Source organism: Ursus americanus, chromosome 6 (assembly GCF_024610735.1).
Source record: "Ursus americanus isolate L20-20 chromosome 6, mUrsAme1.1.p, whole genome shotgun sequence".
In the NCBI taxonomy this organism is placed as follows: domain Eukaryota; kingdom Metazoa; phylum Chordata; class Mammalia; order Carnivora; family Ursidae; genus Ursus; species Ursus americanus.
In genome coordinates this window covers 1,868,955-1,893,127 of record NC_142132.1, presented here as the reverse complement: position 1 = coordinate 1,893,127, position 24,173 = coordinate 1,868,955, and positions in this window count along the sequence as shown.

Sequence of the window (24,173 nt, the reverse complement as noted above, 5' to 3'; positions counted from 1 at the left end):
AGTACTCAAGTCCCCTGGGCCCCTCCCCGCAGCACCTCCTCTCGGTCCCCCTGGGCCACTCTCTGCCGTGCTCGTTCGCGGGGCCTCATCATCAGCAGAACTGCCGCCCACCCACGCTCACAACGCCCAGTGCAGCCGTCCCTGAACGCACCTCCTGTCTTTGCCGCCCACTCCTGTGACACCCTCCCGTGCCAACCCTCCCGTCCTGGAGATGGACCAACTCTGCTGGGTCCTTCACACCTGCCGCACTCACCTCTCCTATCAATCCCTCCCTTCATGGACCACCGCTGTGGCCTCTCCCCTGCCGGCACCCTCCCTCCTTCGCCCTCCTTTTGTCCAGACCTCAGCCTGAGTCGGCCCAGCCCGTGCCCAGTGTCACTGCACCTGCTCGGCTGAGTGTGGCTGCAGGACACTGAGCAGGACAGAACATTCTCCCTGTGGCTCCAGGGCCAGCCCGCACGGGGGCCGAGGGCCGCCTACAACCCTCCCACACTCACGGCCTCATTCTCTCTGCCCTTCCGAGCGCAGCCATAGCCTCAGTGCCCTTGCGCCCCTCTGTGGCCTCGCACCCGTGCGCACTTCATCCGCACACCCCGTGCTCCCCCAGATGTCTGCAGGCCCCAGCTCCGCTCACTGGCACCTGCAGCCCTTACCTCGTTCCTGCACTGGAAGCCCCCTTCCCCTCGCCCCCCCCCCCCCCCCGCCACTGCCTGCCTGTGCACGCTGGCGGACCGTCCTGGTGCTGCTCAGGCCACAGCCCCCCAGCAACGCCCGTCTCGTTGGGAGGGTTGGCCCGCTCTCGTCCCCCACCCTTACCCAAGTGCCCTCTTTCCGAAGGGGCAGGCTCACGCTCTCCTGGGCCGCGGCTCGTCCACCTCCACACCTGCCACCTTCCCCACAGCGCCTCTGATCCGAGGTGCCGCGACTTCCAGCCCCTTTCCGCTGTGTCTGTGTCTGCACTGGAGCGCACGCTGGAAAGTCCAGAAGGACAGGGACTGTGCTGGTGGTGCTGCTGGTGTTGACGTCACGCATTTCTTGTTGCTCACGGGCCTACAGGTCACCACGTGGCTCTGTGACCTGGGCCAGCCTCTGCTGACTTGGGTTGGATTCATTCATGCGCCTCTTGGAAAGCAGGGGTTTTATACGTCCCTCCTTCCTGTACCTTCTGCTCCTGGAACACTGCCAGGCACGTGATGGCTGCTCCCTGGATGACCGTGAACGAGGAAGCCTGGTTCAGGTCCGAAACCACAGGGTCTGCTTCCTCTTCCTCGCAGCCCCACATCGCGGCACCCCTGAAGTTTGGACCAGATGCTTTGTCATCTCGCCACTTAATGATACAGAAATCAAGGTGATCGCCGGCACTCGGGACTCCCTCCTCCGCTCCTCCCTCCGTGCTCGGGGGAAGATAGTGATCAGGCTCGCGGCACCGGTTCGGGGCTCGGGGTCGCAGGGCAGCCGCGAAGCATCTAGTTTATAATTTAGAACCCTTCACCTAACATTTGGACTTATTTTTATGGTAGAGAATATCTGAGGAGATTTTTCATTTTCTGAGTTTAAAAAGAAATTTGGGGTTGTTTTCAATGTCACCTTATTAAAATAGAAGCTGAAAATGCTTTGAAGCCATGCCAGATGTAGTCGTGTCCCATTTACTAAGGCTTTCTCCCAGCGTGAGCCAAGAGCTTCCTTTCACCCCTTTGCCACATAGTGGGGTAATAGCCCTCCTTCCAAATTGGTTTATCTCCGTCCGCGGCAGCTTATGGCTCAGTGTCAGGGAAAGGAGCCCTCCCTCGGAAGCGTGTCAGCGTCAACTCGAGGATGACTGTTGGCGTGGAAAATGGTCTCCAACAACACGCAGCCCTGATGGGCCTGTCCTCATCTCCTCACCGACGGCCCTGCGGGGATGCAGGGGGCACCACACCACAGGAGACATCCACCCTGGACTCAGGCTTCCTGCGACGCACCCACCTCTGTGCTCCCAGGACCCTGGTCCAGCCCCTTCGCTCCACGGTGCTGTGGCCTCCCCTCGAAACGACGGGCTCGGGACAGAACGTGGGCCCGAGAGTCTGATGAGCCCTCCCATCCCTTAAATGCACTCTCTTTTGCCCAGTGGCCCTCTGGTGATAGACGTCCCGAGAGGAGATGCCCCGGGGCCTGTGGGTCCTAGGAACACTGATCGGGCAGATCCCCAAGACTAGAAGCCCACCTCACGCATCCTGCCAGTGTTCCAGTGACCTGGCGCCATTAAATGCTACAGCAAGCATGAGTTAAGACAACAGGGGTTATGTGCCTTCAGAAGCGATGCTTTCTAGAAACGGGTGAGCTCAGCTGTCATGCAAGGCTAACATCTGCCACTGGTGAAAACGCTGCTCTCTGGGTTTTCATTTCTGTGCTCATAAAATCGGTGGTTTGCACCCTGACTCATCACTGATGTTCATCCAAATGGGAGCTCTGTGCGAGAGAGGCAGACGTCCTCCACGCACCATGCGGGCCTCAGTCACCCCGGGCACGACCCTGGCCCTCAGCTTGACGCTAGGCCCTGAACAGACGATGATCAAAGATCCAAGATGCCAGCCGTCCCACTGCTGTCACACGCACGCTCTGAGGGATGCTGCAGCTGCCCACATCTGAGCCAGGGGACGCCCCGGTCACCACGAACCACACGTGTAGCTCGTTATAACCACAAGGTTCAGCGTGGAATCCTGATACTTTGAGACCAGCCAGATCCTTCCAGATTTGGGTTCCCAGATGCCTATTCCATGTTCAGAAGATGCAACATATTTTATTTTGTAAGAGATTTTGGGTAAACAGAGCTGTCCTCTTTACTAATTGTTTGTCAGGCATTTGAAAGTCAGGCAACCATTCACGTTGTTTCTCTGTCCTTTTGCAAAGACAGTGTCTGACTTTCCCCTTGCAGTTCTGCTCAGGCAGGCCCACTGCTCGCAAAGGAAGGTTTAGGTAAAGAAATACGAGGGCATATCCTGGCAAGAGAATCCGACACGATTATTAGTTATTGCATGGAGATAGAAGGGGATAGCATCAGAAATGTGCTCACACGAAGCAGTATTTTGACAACAAAGAAACAAATGGGAGAGACAGCATTTTCTACGGGAGCTTTAAAAATCAGTTACTGCAGATTTTCAGTGGGGAAATATGTGTGCTCAGCATAACTGCGTTCATCCCCCACATCCACAAGGATTTCCTGGCTCTGGGGCTCACAGTCAAGCGTGCCCCAGCTCTGAGGGGTCTCTTGCTGGCCCTGAAAGGGAGAGGGTGGTGGGCTCTGTCCCCTCGTGCCCCTCGTGCCTAGAGTTCAGGGTGTGAATCTGCAGACCACAGGCTTCCCAGCCAGCCTATCACTTGGTTTCTACAGCATAAAACGGCGAAGTGCCACAGGTGTCTGTGGGACATGAGACGAGGCAGGCCCGTAGGAGGACCTGGTTAGCGGTTGGACGCCCCTCCTGAGTGCGGCTTCCCTTCCTCGTCATCAATTATCTGTGTCTGCGGAGAGGGATAGAGAATGTTCCCATTAGGACAGAGTCCCTCACTAGCCCAGCCTCGCACACTCATGCCCGCGTGGCCCCAGCCGGGGGCGTGCGCATCCCACCGCGGCCAAGAGCTCCTGCCCCAACGCAGAGTCAAGCACCTGGTAGACACGGCGTGTGCCACAAGGGGGCTCCAAGTTTGAGGGTTCCCTTCCTTTTCCTTGTTCCTGATCGTGGACCTATGACTTGATGAGTCGCGATAGAGACATTTGAGTCAGTTCTCCCTGGAACATTTCAAGCAAATAAAATGACAGATGCCACCCCTTCATTTCAGAAGGACGCTATCTGAGTCACCTGAATAGGCATCCACTCCATTTTTCACTGTCTGTGAATTAACTCTGCTCACGGCAGCGCGGCGCCCAGGGGTGTCCGCTGAGCTCACGGCTGTCGCCTGAGCTTGGAGGAACCCCCGCGCTCCCCTCGGCTGTTCGCCGCGTGTCGGCCGTCCTGCGGCCGGAAGGCAGCTGCTTATCTCCTCACACGGTCCGCGGGCCGACCGGGTCTTCCTCTGAAGTTGAGAAAGAACTGCACTTGGCGAAATCCCCCAAAGCAGATAATGTCCCTCCAATTAAGTAATGACTGTGATGTCAGTGCCCATGTTAACATGGCATGGAGACCAGAGTGCCACTGCGTCCACTTAAAATACTTCGTGGTCATACGTGGCTCCTGGAAGGTTTTGTGGACAAGGTGTCGGGCTTCGGGGTCCAGAGCAGTGCGTGTCCCCATGGCGCCTCGGCTGCAGGAACCCGGGACCTGGCCGGCCACTCCCACCCGTTAGAGGAGTGTCGGCCCACGTCTGCGCTGGCTGTGCTTCGAGGCAAACACAGAGGTCTGTTCATTCAAGTCAGGCTGTGGTCCACACTGCTGAAGAGACAGTAACAGGCAGGATGGTTCAGGAACAATGGGAGACATTAAAAGATTAAACCAAGAACAACTTCGGCAAAAGTGTCTGCTTAATTAAAATTAAATCCTAGCCACAGTATAACATGTGTGTCCCATTTAAAACAAACCCAACATAAAACATCCCTAATTCACATAAACAATAAATTAGCAAGCCGTTATTTGCATTATACACTTTTTTTCTCTTGGCTTTCATTCATTCATTTGTTGGACAAACATTCCCAACACACACTGGGGCCATAACAATAAATAAGAGAGACGCATGCCTGTCCTTAAGGAGCTCATGCTGCCGGGGGGAGGCCGACGTGCAAACAGGCAGCTGTTAATAGAGCGTGACTGAGTGCCTAATGAGAGCTGTGTTCGCGGGATAGCAGGAGCCGCAAGGAGCAGGCGGGTGGGGAGCACGGGGCCCCGGGCTCGGGGCGGTGCTCAGAAGAGGGGGATGCAAGTGGTGCGTTTGTCAGCCCAGGTGAAGTCCCACATCGCCCGTACCTCCGGACTCTGCAGGCAAAGTTGGATTTCTTGTTGGTGGAAGATGTGCTGTGGCTCTGGGAACACATCAGGGAAACTGCCCTTCACGCAGTGACTCAGGGGCCAGAGATACAGGTCAGACCCAGAGGCTGCATCATCTGAGCTCCGAGACTCCTCTGTCGGCTGGAGGGTCTCGCCTTAACGATTAAAATCTTGGCCTGGTGGTGACTCATAGCCATTCTGCCCCAACTGGTCGTGTGCTCCCCTCACCCTGAGACGTCACAGGAAAGCGCTCCTTCCGCTTGTTGGAAGGAGCAGAGGGCTGGGCACTGGGGCAGACAGGAAGGCCCACTCCCATCAGGAGATGTGGAGGGGCAAACCGCCCTGCAGAGCCTGGACTGGTGAGCACACACGGTCATCTGGAGAGTCCTGCATGGGGACACGTGGCTGGCCGTGAGGCTGACGGGGACTCAGCGCTTTCTGGGTGCTCCAGCCCGCCATACTGCCCTGCCAAGGACCCCATCCCGTTACTGGTGCGGGACCAGCCCAAACAGTCCATGGTGCCCAGTGAGATCAGGCCAGTACTCAGTCCTGGAGGCAGGAGGGGCGACAGCACCTGCCCAAAGTAACCCTCACCAGCATTTGAAGGGGAAAGAAACAAGCTAGTATTGTATAGAAAATATTCTGCCTCCTTCCATCTCAATTGTATCTGTTCAGTCTTATTTGGACAAGATGTGATTCATGGACACTCGGCTCAACTGCAGAGAAGTTCCTGCGGTGAGAAAGGGAACACTTGAAGGAGGGTCTGGTTGCCAAGTGGCACTTACGAGTTCAGGGAAGAGACTTTAGAGACCGTTGGCTTCTCCCAGTCTCGCCTCCAGGGCTCCTGTGCATTTGTTCCCCAGCGCTGCTCGAGGGCTAGATCAAGACAGCCTGCAAACACGGAGTCTGCCCGGAGGTGGTGTAACGGGAGCCAAGCACCATTATGGTCCAGTCCCTACTTCCCAGGGGAGAAGGCGCTGTCCTGTCTGTAGGGTCATAGCATCCTTGTGGATGAAGAGGGGGTCCATCCACCGGGAAGCATGGCTGCAGCCTTGGGGACCTGGAAGGGAATGATGGCGGTGACATTACAGGGCATGGACCCAAGATCAACGGGCCCCTTGATGTTCGCTGGCTGGGCACATCTTGTTGGGGATCCTCGGCACTGCTGATTCCCGAACCATGAACGCCCTGGGGCAGTGATCTTGAGAGTGTTAATGGCAATATTTGCTCTCAGTTAATTTTCGCCAAGTGAACCAACAGAGCCTCATCAGGGCTCACTGAGGACTTAACTGGTGTGAGTCTGTACCCGGCATCCTTCTTAGCCCATGGACACGTTCTGTGGTTTATACCTCAGTCCTACATGGAAGAGAGATTCATTCCCATAATCATTCACTCGAAATAGTTTTTTGAGTGGCAGGACTTGGAAGACATGGCAGAACGTTGCACACTTCATACCGCTGACATCAGCCCCGTCTGACGGATCCCGGCCTGAAATTTATCCCGAGCGTGATGATGGGCGATGGCTTTTCTCCATTCACTTTGCCTCTCCTTCCACCTCTCTGAGCCCCCTCCTTGACCTTGTCCTCTCCCAGGGCCCGTGATCCGGTTCCTTCTCTGACACACCCCACATGGGACACCCCACATGGTTTCTCACAGCCTGAGCTCTACCCTTTGATCTTTCTCAAGTTCACCTGCCCTTGGCCATCTCTTCTCTCTTGAAATATCTTCCCTGAGTGACGTCAGCTACATGCCATGGAATCGCAGGACAGCATCCCGACCTCCGGCACCTGGACTCCAGGCTCTGCTGAGCCCCAGCCGCAGAGCAGACCCCTCCAGGTCATGCCCGGAGCTCATTATCTTTTCCCTAGACCCTACCATCGGCCCCCTTCTGAACTGTTACTCAGAGGAGGATGCCCCAACCTCTCAAAAACTCACTGGACATTATTCGTCATCTTTGACACATGCCTGCCCCTCGCTGCCCATCTGTGCTCAGTACTCAATCTGCCCTGTCCTCCCAAGGCTCTCCCATCCTGTCCACCTTGCTGGCCCTGAGTCCCAGTGGGACGAGAGCCCCATTCTCTCTGGTTTCCCTGCTTTGGGGTTTGCACCCTCCCTCTGCATATACCATTGTTCACACAACTTCCGAACTACACTGACTTCCACCTAACACCTGACCTGTCCCATCACAGTTGCACTGCGTCTGATGCCTGTCTAGCCCCTGACACTGCACACGAGTGTCTTCACTGTCCTGAATCCCCCACCCGCTGGTCCTTCCCCACCACCTGCTCTGTACCCAGCAACCTAGCGTCTGTCCTGCAAGCCCAGTCCTTGCTCCTCTGTCCACTGGTCTGTCTCCTTCAAGATTGAGGACAGATGCACCTTTCTGGTGATGTCTGCCTGAACACCCCAAACACAGCGAGCCAATCCTCCTTGATGCTTCTCGAAATAACAGGAACGTTCCTCTGATATGCATGTGTCACACCATGCTCTGTCCTTTCCTATGGCCTGCTGCTCTCACGGAGCTGGGACGTAGTTGGGGCAGGGCATGGGTCTTTGAGGGACTGCACTTGGCGCCCGGCTGAACTTGGCATGCATAGGGAAAGGAGTATGTAACACATGGGACATCGAGGGCATCTGGAAGGGAGAAAAATATGCCCAAACTTCTATTTCCGGCACAAACTTGCCATGTGCTGTGTTCCTCTGCCATTGACACCTCCTGCCCCTTCTGTTTCTCAGCCACATGAATCACTGAAAGCAGTGTTACTCTCTTCCAGGTGTTGCATTACAAGCACATCTTTGGGTCTCACCAGAGTGAGAAGAGGCTTTGGTGCCAGGCACAAGCAGACCCCGCTTCCTGCTGCGGCTCTGCCTCAACGTGGGAGTGAGACCTGCACCAGGTTTCTGAACCACTAGGAACCCCAGACTCCCCGTCTGTTGTGAGGATGCACGGGTCCTAGCACAGTGCCTGGGACCCAGGAGTATGGAAAGCAGCGCACCAGCGTTTGCCTCTGCTGTGATCAGCATTATTACTAACGCACTGAGCACCTATGAAGTTCCAAGCGCGGTGCGTCATTCAGGGACAGGGGGGCAAACCGTGGCCCCGCTCTTGAAGACTCACCGCAGGCTCATGTCCGCACAGCGGGTGCTGTCGAATCTGACTTTTCTAGACCCCGAGTCTGTCGACTGGCACCTGCCTTCCGAGGCCGGGTGTGGTGGTCATTCGTCCGTCCTCCTGGATGGCGAGGAGAAGTTCTCCTGCAGCTCAGGACTGCAGGCGGCCCGCGACTCAACCACAGGGCGCGGTTCTAAGCAGCTCCCACCCACGGCGCCCTCTCAGCTCCCTGGGCAGGTCCCAGCCCATACTGCCACTTCTGCCACTTCCCCGGGGAGACGGCCGCCTCGTGCTGCCTGCCACCACCGCCACCTGGACGGCGGGCTCCCGGGACGCCTCCTTCTGCGCTCTGCAGAAGTGGGAGGAGAAATATTTTCTTTACAAAGTTGAGATGAGTTTTTAAGCTGTGCTACTCGGCACCACCACGTTCTCAAGCTGTTCTGTGTTTTCTTGGCTGCTTTTCTGACATGCAAATTAAATTATCATTTCTGCCCCCGCTAATTTTTTTCTTATGGTTCACAAAGCGAGTGCTGTATGAAAGTGAGTTTTACACAAGAATTTAAAATGTCTTAAACATTTTACTCCTTCATTATCAGAAATATAATTTTTCCAAAGTAAGCCACCTCATTGTGCAAAAAGCATTCCTTCCTCCCCTTAGCAATCAGCCGTGTGCTGCGGTTAGGTCCCTTAACACAGGGCATGAGGGCAGTTTGTCACTGTGCCGCGGTGGCGGGGGGTGTGGGAAGACGCTGGGTGTGAGGAGCACCTCACTTACATCCGGGACGAGGGGTCTGCAGCCCGTTCCGGGTGCGGAATGGGAGGGCTGCACGTGAGGCCACCATCGGGCACTTAGTGTCTCTGAAAACAGCCACGTGCCTGATGAAGTGGATGAATCACGTCTTCCGCTTTGCTGGGTAATTGTGATACTTGAAATACAAAGACCAAAAATCCTTAAAAAAAAAAAAACCAAAACAGCACGATATAGAGGCAGGAAGGTGGAGTTTGAAATTGTGGATTGAGCTCTCCTGGTGTCCAAATCCACGGCTTAGCCCGATGGTGTGGCTCGTGTCCCCTGTGCCCCAAGTTCTTCAGTGACGACCTTGCTGGAGGATTAAGTTACCCTGCTGTCGAGGAATTCCTGGGACGAGTCAGGAGTTCCTTCTCTTCTCTAATTAGAAGTGTAATCACTGTCAATGAAAGCTGAGCTCGAGGAACAACGAGGAGCGCAGCCGGGCCTCCCTGCCCGTCTGCTCCCCATGCGCCCCTGTGGACCCGCCCAGCACGCTCCTACACCCCCGCCGACGCTGTCCCCCTGCGCCATCTCCCCGCAGCATCGGGGCTTCCGTCTGGGTTTGTTTCTGCCCCACCACGGAGAGCGCGATGGGTCTGTAGCGAGGGGCACTCGGCCTCGCTCGTTCTGAGCCAGCAGTGCGCTTCTGCAAAAAGAGGTGATTGACGTCTGTTTTCTTCACGGGCTGGCTACTTTTGAGTGCTTCTCGGACAGATAACTCATCGCTTCCTGAAGCACAGGTTAAGTCTTGGGAGCACATTCCATAAAGTAACAGGAGACACTGCAGGGCCAGAGGATGAGCAGAGCTAGCGGGGCTGCTGTAGGACGCAGGTGCCTCAGGCAGCCAGGCAGCCGCCTCCTCTTGCGGGGCTCTCCCCACTTCCATCCACGGTGTCCCTGCAGCACCGCCAAGCACAGGCTGTGTAGACTGACCCCGACTGCATGCAGGCTCTGTGTTTCCGTCTCATTCTCTCACTGACATGAAGGGGAGCTACTGATGTGGATAATGATGTTGTGTCCGTTCCCTTCCCTGAATTTATTTAGTTTGTTATAAATGGATCGTTAAAACAGCCTGCAAGCACTCCATGTGCTAGTGAAAGACCCATAAGGTGGGGGTCGGCCGGGCGGCAGCTGTGCTCTTTGAGAGCGGTCCCCGCTGAAGCTCTCAGCATCGGTCATGAAATAGTTCTGCACACACACGAGCAGATGCCACCCGTCCTATAAGATTCCGTGATCAATCCGCCAAGCGTCCATCAGGATAGAGGGACATGTGCCCGTGTCCTGCCACATGGGAGAGCCCACTGTCCCCCTCGCTCGAGCCCCAGCACTCCCCACAGCCCACTCAGCTTCATACATTCTCAGTCCCACTTGTATTCCTTGAGTTCTACTAAAATATTTTGCCCATTATTCTATTGGGACATTTGTATTTTTCTTCCTTTTTGACGCTCTCTGTAAACTCTTTATGAAGTACGTCAAGCTTTTGGAACAGTGCACAGACCATGGAGATACAGCACGGAAATCCATGTGGCTGCAGCGAGGTCAGGAAGCAGCCACGGGTACAGAAGCCCCCCGTCACCACCTGCACCTGCAGCTGGGGGCCCCGATCCTCACCGGCGGCAGGCGTGGGGGTCTGAATAACCGGGTCACATAGGGCCGGAGCGTGGGAGGGTGTGGTCTTACGATCAGATCTGGGTTTGTGATATCAGCGGTGTCGTTGCAGGCGGCCATGGTTCTCCTGCTGATGGGTAATAGCTGTGCGGGATTCTGTGGTAACCCCTCCCACCGTCGACGGGATCTGGGCTGCTCTGGGTTTGCGCTGCAGCCGATGATGCCACAAGGAACGTTCTAGGGTCTGCGTTTTGTTGGACATGTGCATGCATTTCTGGGAGTGGAGTGGCTCGTTATAGGCTAATTCAGTTCGGTAGAACTGCCACATAGTTTTCTAAAAGAGTTGAACCAATCTGCATTCCTGCCAGAGTGTATAAGGGTTCTGGTTGCTCTGGGTTTCCTCAAAGAGGCAGTATTATCTACTACTGTAATTCTAACCATTTTGTAAAGCGGGTAGTGGTACAACATGGCACTTTAAATCAAGTTTATTGAGGAACAATTTACATATTATAAAAGGCACTTATTTTAAGTGAGTGGTTGGATGAATTTTGACAAATATATACATTTTCGTCATCTAAGATAGGCCCTGGTGTCCCTGCTGGCCAGGCCCCCGCCCCAGCGCCCAGGCGGCCGCTGACTCGCCTGCTTCTGTGGACTGGCCTCAGGCTTGCAGAATTCCAAAGACAGGTGGGAGTGTGCGGTGCGCTCTGCTTCGTGTCTGGTCTCCTTTGGCTGAGAATCCCGGTTTTGAAGTTCATCCTGTGGTCGTGTAAATCAGTATTTCATTCGCATTTGTTGCTCAATAGTATTCAAAAACTTGCTTATGCATTCTCTTATTGAAACACATCACCATCTCGAGCAAGGCGGACGCGGACCGACAGGCCCGAGCCTTGACCGGACATCGGCTTGTTCTCGGGTGAGCGCAGAGGACGGGGACGCGGGGCCGGCAGGCAGGTGCGTGTCTATCTCTGGAGGAAACCGCCCTCCTGCTGTCCAAGCCCCTTGTGCAGGCTTAGGCCCCAGCCTGGGAAGTTTGCGTTCCAGCTGGTCCACGCTCTCACTTTACGTGCTATGTCACTGAAAGAATTTTTTAGCCTTTTGCGTAGATGGATAATGGCAACTCTGCTTTGCCCTCGTAGCCTTCGAGTTTTAGAGCAGTTGAAGGCTCACTTCAACCGTGGCCGCAAAGTGCTAGTCGTGCTTTTACCTCCCGCGTCCTGAGGGCTCACGATGGGGATCTTTCAACGTGTTGATCAATCATCTGAAGACCGTGCTTTTGAGAAGTGTCTGCGTTTTGCCTATTTTTCCCTAGGCTGCTATGGATAGAACGTCTGTGTCTCCCCATCCCCAAATTTACATGAGGAGCCCTGAGTCCCCAGTGACAGTGTTTGGAGGTGAAGCCTATGGGAGGTGAGTAGGTGGTGAGGGGGTCCCCCAGGGATCGGACTCGTGCCCTTATAAGGGGATGAGGAGAGCAGAGATCTCTGTCTGCCACAGGAGCACAGACGAGGAGACAGCCGTGGGTAAGCCTGGGAGGGGGCTGTCCCCAAGAGCCAGACGCTGAGGCCCCCAGATCTCTGTCTCGGAGCCTCCAGAGCCATGTCAGCCCGTGTACGGTGTTCCGTTGGAGCGGCCCAGGCTGGCGCACACACGGGCCATCGTCTGCACCGTCTGCTGCACGGGTGCTCCCTACGAGCTCGGTGCCGGTGGGTCATCAGGGACACACGCGGGGACTACCTCCTCCCCGGCCCAGGGGAAATTTCTTCATGTTCTAATGATATTGGACAAAGAACGGAAGCTTTCATTTTGATGAGCCCGACTTGCTAATTCTTCTCATTTATGATCAAGAGTGATTCAGAAATCTTTGCCTCATGTAAGGTTTTCTCCTACGTTTTCTTCCAGAAATGTATTTTAAGCTTTTACACTTTGGTCTATTTCTGCTTGAAGCTAAGTTTTGTGTATGCGGTGAGGTGAGATCAGCAATCTATCTGCCTGGTTCCATCCTGGCTGGACTTCATCCTGTTTCAGAGCAAGCCTGGAGGAGCCACTTCCAAGGTGTGAGCCCCTCACAGTGTCCGGGGAACCCGGCGAGCACTCGGCGTGGTCTCGGGTCTGACTGCTGGGAGCGTGGACGCCCCCGTGGGCTCGGCACGTGCCCCCCGCACGCAGGGCCCTTTGCCTGGAAGCCCCCTCCTTGAGGACTCCGTCCTGCGGGCTCCCGCCACCCCGACTCCCTGCACCGCCCGTCCTGTTTCAGAAAGGTCTTGTTCGTTTCGCATTGAATTCTGCTTTTTCTTTCGATCTTTCCTTCCCCCTCCTGGGGCTGCAGGTAGGTTAGCACTTTCCAGCACGCCCAGCGTTGCTTCTGAGCTCCGCCGTCTCACGTTCCCTCTGTCAGGGTGCCTGGGTTTGGGTCCGCTCGGTCCCCCTGCCCCGGTCCCCCCGCAGGTTGTGCTGCTGGGGGTCTGCAGCCAGCGGCTTCCTGTCGGTCAGAAGCTTCTCCATCCCAGGACCTTCATCGGATTCATCTTGATGAATTCCCGTTCCTTGCTGACAGTCCCCATCGCGTCCTGAATTGACATTTGATGTCTGTCTTCTCTAAGGCACTAACACGGTTACCACCAAGTCCTCATGGGCCACCGCCAGGCTCGGCTCGGGCCCGGATCCATTCTGTGGCCCGCTTTCCCTCGCGGATCTGCGCCCCGTGGCACCGGCTTCTGGAGACACTGTCCATGGCACGTCCCAGCATCTAATGATGTCACCCCAGCCCCAGCTTCCAGAGAGGCTCACGACTCCCTTCTGAGCCCATCCAGGGCGTCTGGTCGCCTCATTCCCACCTGGAGCTGCTCTGGTCTGTGCGGGGTCTCCCGCTGCCCAGCCCGTGACCTCCACACTTCCTCTCCGCGGCCGCCAGCGCTCTCCTGCAAGCCCCTCCGCTGGGTCAGCCTTTCTAGCCTTTGGCTCACGACAGCGACAGGAAGGAAGGCCTCCTGCATAGGTCTCCAGCTCGGGACCGTTCTGGAATTTTCCAGCTTTCTGGTGGGAAACCCAGCCCTCCCTGAGGCTTCTCAGGGCTCACACGGGCCCCTCTGGCACTCACCCACCACCTGCAGACCCCACGGTGCGCGGCGGCCTCGGCTTGGCCGAGGCCCACGGACCGGCCAGCACGCCCGGGAGAAAGCCGCTGCCCAGGCCGCTGGGCCGCAAGTACTCCTCAGCCTGCTGCCGTCCGCATGCGGCTTCCCCACTGGATTTCTACGCGGTCTCTGCGGGAACAACCATGTCCCGCCAGCTCCTCTGCCTCACCGAGAAACCGATTCGGTTTCCCTTATGGTTGGGGGTGAGGCTCAGCGTCTGGGAGGCCGCCTCCTGTGCCTCCACATGTCCAATGGCCTTTACAGCCTTCACCTCCTCCTGGCGCCCTGCCTCGTTTTATTCCTTACACACAGGCATGTCATCCGTGTAGATGACGTGAAGTCCGCGTGTCCTGCCCTTCCACCCCACGTTACGTTTCTTTTTCCCTGAGCGGAGGTCGCGGGGCTCGGCTGCAGGCCCGGCGTTACCCCCCCCCGTTACACGCCCACCTCCCGCCGGGGTGTCTGTTCTGCATCCCGACGGTTTGTTGTTGGGCTTGTTTGTCCAGCACGAGCTGTAACTTCCATCAGCGTGAAAGCTCGGAGTCGCTTCCCGACATCCTGAAGATGGACTTCTCTCTTCCATCTTCCTACATGTTTCAGAATCAGTTATTTCTCAGAAAAAGTGCTGTGAGTTTGATAGAAAGTGGCTTGTAGAGTGATTACAGGAGAACTGACATCTTTACAATATTACATTTTAAGTAGTCATCCTAAAAATAAAAATGTGTATTCCGAGTTGCCAAGTGATAACCTGAGCGTGGACCACTCGATGTTTACCTGTGATTACTGAAATTCAGCGCTTCAGCCTGTGCTGTTGAGCGAACGTGACGTCCTACCCCTTCTTCCCTGAATCTGCATTTCAGTCTGTTAGAAGCAGGCAGGTGCCCTGTGGGGTCACGGGGGTGGACGCTGAACGCCCCACCCCAATCCTCTCGTTTCAGGACGAAGCGCTTTGCAGGCCTCAGCCAGTGCGGCCAGGGCTCTCAGCCTGGTCCCTCACCAGGGCGCCTCCTGGCCCATGGTCCTGCGTCTCCTCCGGGGACGCCCGGTCCCTGGGCAGACACCAGCCCCCTCTCAGCCTGTCCCTCCTCCCTGCCTAGTGCCGTGGCCAAGGATACCCCGCAGTCAGCTTCCTGTCTCAGGGAAACACTTGCCAGGAAGGAAGAAGGCTCTGACACGAGATTTGGGGGCTGGAGTCGGGGGCAAGCCTTGCTCTGCTCGAATGCTCCACACCACCCACGTCCTCCGCCTGGTGCCCTGTGCCCCCTTCAGGCCCCAGTTCCACTGTGGCCTCCGAGAGCCAGTTCAGTCCGAGCTGACACCTGAGTTCCTTCCCCGGGTTCTGACCCACCTGTTCAAAGCTTCCGGGCTGATTCCGTTGTGTGGACAAGGTCCAGGCCTCTGTCCCGTGGGAAATCTTCCTGCTGCTCCCTCGGCCCCAGTGGGGGCCCTGAGACCCACGTGTGCCCCTGCGATGGTGACCAGTCAGCCTTGAAGACATGAGGGTCAGCCCTCCCCACGCGGCCCCACCCCAGACCTCACAGGGGCTGGCATCCCGGGAGCCAGTGTCTGGGAAATGGCAGGGGGCTCGGGCTTTCTGGGTCCTGGCCTCAGGCCATCCCCCTCGAACAAGGTTTAGAACCCACATCTCTAAAGCCTTAAAAGTGGAAAGAAATGCCACTTATAAACTTTATTTTTCCTTGACCAGTTTATTCACCAGGTTCAGACGATGGTGAGGTGTTTTCTCTTCTGTGTGGAACTCCCTGGGAGTCAAACCTCACTCAGCTCCCTGTCTTGAAGGGCGTCCCCCGGCGCTCAGGTCACAAGGAGCCCCCCACTCCCCGTCTCTGGAAAGGTGATCTTCTGACTCATTGACCAATGAGCCTTGGTCTGGGGCCCCTGACAGTCCGGAGGTGAGAAGAAACGTCTTTTTCACAGCCTCTGACAAGCGGCTCCCCAGAGCATAATGAATGGAGAAAATGTTTCATCACAATAAAATTTAAAAATACACTAAACCAGTTGCTAAATATGATTTTTGTAATTACTGGAATAGTCTTTTTTTATATTATTAAAGTTGGAAATTTTAAATGAGATTTTCTATCCCCTTGAGCAGCCCAAAATGCAGGGTTTTTAAAAAATAATTGAATTCCTCTACATTTTGATTAAACCCTTCACCAAGATTACCATATATGAATGGTGAAATGGAATTACTTTTAAAACTATAGCTGACGTCAAAATTTCTATCGATGACCCGATTTTAAATACAATCTATTTATTTAAAAACTCAGATGGAGGGGCGCCTGGGTGGCGCAGTCGTTAAGCGTCTGCCTTCGGCTCAGGGCGTGATCTACATCAGGCTCCTCCGCTAGGAGCCTGCTTCTTCCTCTCCCACTCCCTCTGCTTGTGTTCCCTCTCTTGCTGCCTGTCCCTCTGTGTCAAATAAATAAATAAAATCTTAAAAAAAAAACTCAGATGGAGAGCTATAATTGTCCAGAAAGACCCCACCCCAGCCTCATCACACACCCACTGCAGCTCCAACCTACTGGCCTTCCCACCACAGGCCCTTTGCACATGCTGTTCTGCCTGCATTTCTGCTCCCCCAACAAACCATCCTTTCTATCATTGCCTGCTCATCCGAGGGGCCTCATCCCGGATGCCACTCAAAAGAGAAGACTTCCTGACCCCAGCCCCCCAGCCTAGATTCGTCCCCTCCTGCGTCCTCCCCCACAGCCCTGGGAACCTTCCCCTCTCAGCACTTGTAACAGAGACATCCACAGTCAGTTGTGTGATGACGGGAATTGTGTCTGTCTCCCCGCTGGACTGTAGCCCCCTGAGGCCAGGGCTGACTGTTCCCTGAGGGCTTGTCCCCTCGAGGTGCCCGACCCCGGGCCTGGCAGCCGTGCTGTGGGAGGAGCAGCCCCAGCAGGCAGGAGCCCTGTGGACACCTGTCAGCAGTGTAATTTCACTGACTCAGAAAGCCTGAGCGGGAGCTTCTTCTCATGGCAATAGTCTGGAATGATGACATTTTGTCTAAAGGTCTTTTGGACCTTGAGGATCTAGACTGGAGTATTTATGGCTCCTGCTGCGCACGGCAGATCCTTGTTTCTCTAGGCTCTGAAAATAGCTACGTGACATTCTAATTAAGACAATTTTTTCTGGTGACAGAATTGTTCATGCTCTCATTCAGTGGGAAGCGTCTCTGTGCCTTCAGCATGGTTTTATCTGAATGGCTCTGGAGCCTTCCCTCTGCCTACAGGGGGTCCCTTCCTGCTCAGTGCCATGACCCCACGGTCCTCGAGAGCCCCGCAGCCCCTCCGTCCACCCAGCCTCCGCGGCTGCGGCCGTCCCCTTCTTCCCCCAAACCAGGCTGCAGGAACACGCTGTCCCCGTGTAAGCAGAAGGAGCAGCCCAGCGCCAGCGAAACCCACGTGGCGCACAGCCTGCTCCGAGGAGATCGGGTGGGTGGACGGTGGGACGGGGAAAGCCTGTTCCCGAGCTCACTCACCGGGCTTCAGGGCTGAGGAGCGGAGGGATCCTCGACGGGCGGGGAGCGCTGGCTAGCTTGACTGACAAGGCGCCGGATTCTCTCTTTGTGGTTCTACCTGCCTCATTGTGAAGTGTCCTGGTAGCTGCTAAGGGATCTGTTCTCGGGCGGCGGCCACAGTATCCGTGCCTGGGACGGGTTGAAAACAAGTCCGGGTCAGCAGTCTGTGCCGTGTCCCCCAGAACCCCAACACCTACTTTCACCTCCTGCAGGAGTCCTGAGATCAGAGCCTTCCAGGTCCTCCCTCCAATGAAGGGCCCCTGGACATTGTCCTCACACACGTCTCCTACTGGCCTGACCTGTGCTTCAGGGTCCGTGTGACCAACGGTCCTGGAAGAAAGCACACTGTCGATGCGGCCAGCAGGGCTATGCCCGGGTCTTCCCTCTGGCGCACTGGCCGACAGACGCGCCACAGCGGAGCCGCCCGAGGGCCCTGACTTCCGGTGGCACAGGAGTGAGAACGTGGACACAGTGCTGTAGGTGTGGCTGCGTCCCAGATCCAAACGTCCAGGGCCGAGGGAAGGGTTGCTTCCCTGCGGTGCACCTGCAAGCTGCTCTGAGCTGGAGGGTCTCCTGCTGCGTGTCCCCTGCCTGACCTGGGGAGGCGTCGAGAAGGTGGAGGTCAGGGAAGGCCATGGCCTCGAGGTCGTTTTACCGCCCTGGCCTGCGGCGGACAGCAGCAACAGGGACATCGTCTCCCCTCTCCCCTCCTCCCTGCTCCTAGCATTCCCTGAGTGCCTGGGCCTCAGCCCTGGTCGGGGCTCCTGCCCCAGGTGGGATGGTCAGAGAAGAGAAGGGGGCAGGTGGGGGAAGGGAGGCTAAGTGGGCCTGGAACAGGCCTGAAGCTGGAGCTGAACAGGGCAGAGGCCTCAAGACTGGCTCACCAGCCCTGCCTGCAGCAGACTCAGCCCACCCCTTCTGGACCCCACCTGGGCCGAGCTTAGCTACATATAGAGATAGATGGATGGATGGACAGACAAATGGACGGATATACATAGAGATAGAGATAGATGGATGGATGGATGGACAAATGGATGGGTGGATGGACGGATGGATGGACGGATGGAGGGACAGTTGGTTGCATGGACAGATGGACGGAGAGATGGACAGACGGGTGGATGGAAGGATGGACAGATGTATGGACTGATGGACCGACTGAAAGATACCTAAAAAGAAAGAAGATTTTAGAAGGAAATAGAAAAGTGAAATGTTGTGCAGGCAGGAAGACAAAAACAATACAAGCAAATGCTTTATGTTTCAAACTGCCAGCTTGCTACACAATCAACTCTCATGACCCGGGTCTGGGCTCAGTCGGGCAGAGGAGGGTCCTTCTGGGTAGGACGTAAATGTTGGACAGTCCCTCGAGGTCCTGCTGAGAGCCAGGACACCTGCTGCAGGCAGGCCCCATGCCCACCGCCTCCCAGAGCCCCTCCTCAGCTTTCCTCCGGGTCGGAGAGTGCCTGCTGTCTGAAGCTGATGCCCCCAGGCCCGGATGGGGGGAGAACACCCGCTGCTGACTGGTCAGGCCCTGAACCTCAGTCCCGGGAGCCCAAGCCCATGGCTTGTCCCACACCACCTGTCCCCCCCCCCCGCCGAGGGAACTCGTCAACAGGACACTGCTGGGAAAGGATGCTGGAGGGAGGGGGCAGCCCGGGAGCTCCGGACCCTGCGGAGCATAGAGGGGAGCAAGTGTTCCGAAGAACACAGTGCAAGCCGCTCGGCCCTGGTTCTCGGGGGAACCTGGCCGACAGCAGGCACAGAGAATGGCAGGTGAAGGGGAGGACCCAGGCCCCTGCACTGATCAACCCCAGCCCAGGGCTAGGCCCTCTGCGGGGACGGGCTGGTCTTGGGAGCAGGAAGGACCTCAGAAGGCCAGGTCTTTGGGGAAGGCAGGTCCTGCCAAGTGTGAGATTCAGCTCTGACCCCCAAACCCAACCTCGACGTACCCCGAGGCCAGTCCCGAACATGGACAGCACCCGACCCGAGGCTCCCACGGAGGCAGAGCCGGCCCTGAGCCCTCGCTGGGGCAGGTGGTGAGATGACCGGTGTGTTTGCAGCCATGTTCCACAATGTCCGCTCACGGACAGTGCTGTCACCATGTGATATTTATGCATTATCCTAAAATGGTCATATTTTTGGAATAAGGCTTTCTACTGTATTCTCTCATTTTCCATGTAAAGATTCAAAAGAAGTATTTTAAACCTTAACATGCCCAATTTTATTTTACAAACACAGGAAGCTGACACCAAGAAAAACAAAGCTATCAGAAATTGTAAAATTTTCGAAAAAGGAGGTGAAATGGGTTGTGCTGACCTCGGTTCCCAGCCCCCCACATGGCCCGTATGTGGCCCCTAATCCCCATCCTGACGTACCAGATCAGCGGGGAAACGTCGCCCTCCGTATGCCCCTCCCAGACTGCGGAAGCACTTTCCACAGGGCTTCTTTTAATCACCCAATTTTCAGAAAGATCCGCAGCATGGCTGCTCAGGAGAATCGCCCCGCTCACAGGACGGGCTCGCGGGACAGTGCTCCAATGGACGATCCAGGCGTCCCTGCTCCCAGCTCCCCTCCCGGGACATGGGTGCTCCCACCAACCCTCACTCTGATTTCCTGGGTGCCCGGCGACCAAGCGGCATCTCCCACGTGGCAGGCCTGCTGTCCCCTCCTCCAGGGTCCAGTGGACACGGCCGTGCACACCCTCTGGCCGGAGGGAGGTCTGTGCTCTGCGCGGGGTCAATCCTCGTCCACCTGGTCCTCAGGGCAGGATCCCAGGGTCCCGAGACCCCCAGCCCACAGGTCACGTCTTACCACGGGAAGGGCTACCCCACTTACATTCAACTCTCAGCTCAAGCAGGTACGCTCCTGTGTGGCGGCTCCTGGAGTCCCGGGCTCGGGAATACTGTTGTGTTTTACTCCAAGGGCCTCTGAAGCCCGGACATCCCCGTGTGACTCAGCGGAAACCCTCGCGGAAGGTGTTCAGAGGCACCTTTCAAGGGTTCCACGCAGGAAACATGTCCTGTTCTATTTCCTCATGGGGCCGGTGCCCCTCCCCGGAGCTGGAAGTCCGGCTGGGAGGATTGTTCTCGCCCCCGGCAGCAAGAATGCAGAGCATACACCATCCCTCCTTCACACACCGCCAAGCCAGGCAGGAATGTTCCTGATTTTCTATGAGAAACAGTTATTTTTGTTTAGTGAGTTCAGAGTAGCTGCTTGGAGGAGAGTGATCATCGTGGTTTATGGCTTTGACTCTCAGGTTGGGCAAATGACACCCACGGGCATCTCAAATGAACTTAAAACGTTTTGTGAATATCTCGAATGTTTTCAAGTGTGTGTGTGCATATGTGTGCGTGCGTGCATGCGTGTGAATGAAATCAAAATCGATACTCACACCTTCAGCTATCTGTGTGCCTCATCAGTTCTGTACGATTTTGTTCTGTAGGGAAGGGAGTGAGGGCAAAGGAGAAGGGGAAAGATGCCTTTCCCTAAAATCAAGCTCACAGAACATCCCAAAGCCACAAGCCTTAAGCGTCCCTTGCAGGAGCCATTCAGCCATAACGTGATAGGGAATGACCTATTGCTATCTGGACCACGACACCAGCTCTGACCTTGACCCATGGCCACTGGTGAGCACACGGAAGGAAAGGGGTCCTGATATGACGGCAGGCGCCAGTGCAGGGACTCCAGCCGGCAGGAACTTTCGCAGAAAAGCGCCTTGGCTCTACTCTACGTTTCAAGCCAACGTTTAACATTTTATGTTTCACTTAAAAAATTTAAGCTATGTAATATTGAGTATAATTTCCCTTTTTTACTGACTTTTTCCAGTTAACCAACCAGCCAGCAGCCCATCAGACAAGAGCTGCCTCTTGTAGCTGGGCTGGGGGAGGCATGTCCCAGGCAGCAGCCGCTCTGGGCAGTGCAGGGGCCCCAATTCCAGGAGGAGGAGCGTCCTGAGCGGCAGCCGGGGTCCCCCTGCAGATCCGGAGGCTCCACCCATAAGTGACCTGCAGGGGGGAGTGCTGGGAGGGCTGGGGGCCCAGAGGCTGGAGCGAGAAAAGGTGTCCTGGAAGCAGGAGCTTCCCTGCGAACGTGCTGGGAGTGTGGATGGCAGTCCAGTGGGAGAGGCCACGAGGTGGAACCTGAGGGCGGGACAGTGCCCCAGACTTAGGAGGGAGCCGTGTGGACTGTCCTCCGTTCACAGGTCTGGGTGGCCAGGTCGGGGAGGAGAGCAGGGTCAGGGATCCAGACGTTTGAACCACACAGTGGATGTGCTAAGTCCTTCCTGGAGGGGTTGTAAGCCCGAGTCGATGAAGCATTCCCCATTCCTGACACAGCCTGGAGTCTGCAGTGGGGGCAGGGGCGGTCCTCACTCTCCCAGTAGAATGTCCAGCCCAGGAGGGGTCAGCAGGACCCACCCTTGTCTCTGTCCAGGCCCTCGGCTTCCCGTCCCACCCTGGCTCTGTCCACATGGTCCTCTCGCTCACTTATCCGCCTCAGCTCTGACCTGTCCTGACCCATGTCCTGTGCAGGTCTGGAGGCCACCAGCCTACCCTTGGCCGTGAACTTCCCCCATCCCTACACTGAGCAGCCCCCAGGCCCCCAGTGTCCCCTCCACACCCTCCCTTGTCCCTCCCTGGACTGGAAACCAGGCACACAGGTGACATACGTGCTGGTCAGTGTCACTGGGGACTCTCCAGCAGCAGGCGGCTCAGGTGTGCCACCTGCACGGCTCCGGTGCACAGGCGGGCGCCCAGGTCCACCGGCACCTGCTTCAGAGGACGTTAAAACGCGTCTCTTGGGCTAGAACTGAGGCTCCAGGGGAGATCCAGGTCCCTGCCTTCTCCAGTTTCCAGAAACGCCCTCCTTCCGTGGCCAGCAAGCGTGTCTGCCTGTGACCCATCTTCTTCTTTCAAGGCCCCTGTGATGACTCTGAGCCCGTCTGATGGTCCAGGACCATCTCCCGATTTAAGGTTGGTTCATTCGTGACCTTAACTCAGTCTGCAGCGTTAACTCTCCCTTGTTGCAGAGCCTAAGTGATTCACAGGTTCTGGGGTCTGGACGCGGGCATCACTGTGTGTGTGTGTGTGTGTGTGTGTGTGTGTGTGTGTGTGTGTGGACACCGTTCTGCCCCCCCAACTGTTGACTAGTATAAAGCAGTAACAGAGTAATTCATGTGTGATGGTGGAATTCTTAATATACACTTTGTAATCTTTTGGAACAGAAGAATCTAAATAGAAATATTTAGACAATCATTCTCACTACAGATATAAGAAAGAAAGAAAGAAAGAAAGAAAGAAAGAAAGAAAGAAAGAAAGAAAGAAAGAACTCCATCTAAGCAGGGAAAGTCATCTGTCAAGATCTTTTGGTGTCAATAAATCAGTTCTTTGTTGACTTAGACTCTAAAGGATTTGAAACAGTCATGAACGATTAATAAGGGAAGTCCCATCGCCTTCCTGGTATTAAGCTAATCAATGAAGTAGACCAGACTGAGTTTCCAAAGCCTCTGTTCCCAATAGTTTTCTCACCAGTATTATAGGAAAACGCCATTCCCGAATTCCAGGGGCGAGGGAAGGAGTGTGGTTGTGGTGGCAGCCGGGGAAGGGGTGGGATGACCCGCCATCCAGTGTGCCTGGGACTGAGGGCTTCCTGGGACGCCAGCCTTTCAGTTCACAAACCAGAAAGGTCCCAGGCACACAGGGGCCGTTGGTCACCTGTCTCAGGTGTGAGATTGCCTACACAAAGCCCAGAGTCAGGATGCAAGGATGTTCTGTCGGTCCTGAAAAATAGAGAGACAAATTGACCAAATGCTTGTTGTGTGAGTTGCCCCATCTTCAGGGGGTCCCGCAATAACCCACGGAGTTCTCTCACCTCATTTCACAAATGGGAAACTGAGGCTCAGAGTCACACATCTGGTACATGGAGGAGCCTAGGGCTCAAGCCCAGGCTTGTGACCCCAAAGCCCACCCTCTGAACCTCAACATTCAGTGTCTCGTTTCAAAATCCGTAGCTACTGCTTTACTCCTCTATCCACCAGCCTCCATGCTTGTGGTCATTAACTGAAATGGTTGAGCATAGTGTGTGTGTATGCGTGTGAGCACACGTGCGTGCACATGTGTGATGGGGTATGTGGGTGTGTGGGGAGAGTGATATAAATCCGTTAAGAATTCCCATCTGCCCTTGGCTTTATTTAAATTCTTCATATAGACCTTTCATAATGAAGGCTCTCTGGCATTAAACTTCAAGCTTCAACCAAAACCTCATGCAACCTGCTCCCTTCCACCCTGTACTTTTTATGTCTGGACTTGGAGCTGGAGTCGGCGATCGCACGGCTCTGCAGACTCGGAATTGAACCCCCTGGACCCGGGCACGTGTGTGCATTTCATCTGGGTTTTGCTGGGACGTCTGAGACCTTCCTCACAGATAGTCTGCGTATGTCCGAGCCTCCAACAGGATCCTGCTGAAAGTGAGCCATTTGAGCAGAAGGTGTATCGGATGTGAGGGGAAATAGTCAGATATAAATAAACACGTAGGGAAAAGAAAGGCCCATAAATTGAAAGCTTAGAATAATGTATAACTATTAAAAGGTTTTGAAACATTCATTTTATCTATTTAATAATCTCTGAGGTAAAGGGGAGAAGGATAGCACTCTCCGGCTGGAATCATTGGCTAATGTTATTCATAACCAAACGTTATCAGCCTCCATCCAGCTGCATATTTTTATATTCGGTTAAATTCTGCTTCCGAGCAAACTCGCCCAGCACCAAGATTCACGTCCTACCGCAGACCCCACAGAGGAGGTGAGCAGAGATTTTGAACCGACGAGCCTTCAGCCTGGGACGCTACTGAGGTCTTCCTCGTCCCCCTCATTGGATGACTGTCAACTAGCGGTGACGAATGTACAGGATTCATCCGTGAAAACCCTGCCTAACAGCCTCCCTCCAGCATCTCCTCTCTGGGCTCGGCGCTCTGCGGGCGACCTGACCCCGCAGGGAACCCAGGGTCAGGCACGCAGGCGGGCAGCTCGCCTTCTCTG